This window comes from Aptenodytes forsteri, unplaced genomic scaffold, assembly GCF_000699145.1.
Source record: "Aptenodytes forsteri isolate BGI_AS27 unplaced genomic scaffold, ASM69914v1 Scaffold15, whole genome shotgun sequence".
NCBI classification, from domain to species: domain Eukaryota; kingdom Metazoa; phylum Chordata; class Aves; order Sphenisciformes; family Spheniscidae; genus Aptenodytes; species Aptenodytes forsteri.
The window spans coordinates 3,201,320-3,203,293 of record NW_008795129.1 but is presented as its reverse complement, the minus strand read 5'-3'; positions in this window follow the sequence as shown (position 1 = coordinate 3,203,293).

Genomic DNA, 1,974 nt, shown 5'->3' with positions numbered 1-1,974 from the left:
TTGTTGGGATGCATCGCTCCTCAGCTTGGAGGAGGTGATGCTTGAATGTAACCCAGCTTTCGTGGGCCCTCTTCCCTCCAGGGCTTTGTCCCATGGCACTCTACCAAGCAGATCCCTGAAGAGGCCAAAGTCTGCTCTCCTGAAGTCCTCGGTAGTGAGCTTGCTGTGAGCCCTCCTCGGTGCCCTAAGGATCAAGTTTACATGCTGCACCATGACTGACTGTTGTTTCGACCTTGGCTATGACTCTGGGCCAGATCTGGGTTGATCAGGAGGTCAAAATCGTTGTTTGTAATGGTTAGGTGTTACACTGAATTTTGAGACAGTCTTAATTCAAGTCATTTGGTAGAAGGTTAACAAAACCCCAAGTCTGGTAAATTCATCAGTGAGAGGGTACCAGGACTGAATCTACCTTAAAAAAACCAGAAATGATATTCAGGTTCCTGAACCTCAGATCACTGACAACGGAAAAAAGGAGAAGAGGAACCTATGGGCTAGACAGTGAAGTGCCAAGTGTGGAGAATGGTGTGGTACCAGCTAGAGTTACACTGATGAAGATCCTCTTCAGACATCTGTGGAGAACTTTGTCTCAGTAGAGTCACTTTGCACCAGCTCAGCATTAACACAGCGCTGCGGTGGTTTTGAGGATATCCAGCATCCTATCACCATTATCTTTGTGGAACCAAGGTCTAAACATTTTGACTTTGTAGAACTAAGGGCAGAGCATTTTACTCGACACTCTAAATCCCCAGGCTCCGCTAAGTATCACTCTCTGCCTGCCCCTGCACACTGTAGAAAGGGACTGAGCACAGTAATTACCTAATTGCCCGACTGTGTGTCATTAGCTCACAGGGTAATTACAACAACTATTGTTAATTAACAGTATTCCTTGTTAGCTGAAAAACAGGTTCTAGGCAATTCTTTTATTTTCACCAGGAGTCTCTGAATTTCAGAGATCCTGAATTGATTTAATAGGCTTTAATACATATATTCTTGTGTAACAGACTATTAAGGGTAGTATCACTCGTCAGATGTCAAGCCCTGCCATACGTATGTGTGCAAGAATATAAATGAGCTCTTCCTATGAAATGAAAATATATACAGATAACCTCATGGCAAAAATTTCTGAGAAAAAAGCACAGCGAGCCTATTAATGTTCTGAGAGTTTATTCAGCTAAAAATGATTTGTTTATGTAAAAAGACATGAAGTGAATACTTTTCTCGTATATCTGACTATTACCTCAGATATCTCAAGAGGATCCCTGAAAGGAATTGTTTAAGTATTTTTAGAATAGTAGCTTTGGACAAGCAACACATTGTTAGGTGAAGTCTGGGAGAAACATTTGAGGACTAGGAGGCTGCAGACCCTCCCTTTCCCTTTCCCGGTAGAAAGCCATCGCCTTCCTTTGCTCCAGGTTCTGGCCCTTTCCAGAAGTTACTTTACACTAGGAGGCACTGAAGGATCTGACGTTTACACAAGTAAACATATCTCTTCCAGTTGATGGGCATTTTATTACTGCATCTTTGTGTTCACGATCTTAAACTGGTAAGCATTACATATGTAAGAACAAGCCACATAGGAAGTTTCCCTTGAGGTCCAAGGGGCATCTCTTAAGACCCACTATGAGGATCCAACAATTAATGTCTTTTTTTTTGATCAAGGACTGTAGTGACTTAAGATGAGGGAGATGGTGAGTGTTCCCAGATGCAGTTCAGTTTCTCTCAGCTCTAGGATTACCATTTCTTAGTACGTCATTCTTTTTTCCCTAGCTCGTCTTTTTTTCTGTCATTTGCTTTTTCCCTCCATACAAGCATGGGAAGGGAGCTGCAGGTCCAGCCTATAGCTGTTTGGCTGACGCTTACTCAACTTATAGAGAAAACTTATCATTTGGTATTTTACCGGTCTACTCTCACAATGTCGCAATGAACTAGATCTCCAAAACAAAATAGAATTGTAGAAAAAGCTCAAACAGAGCC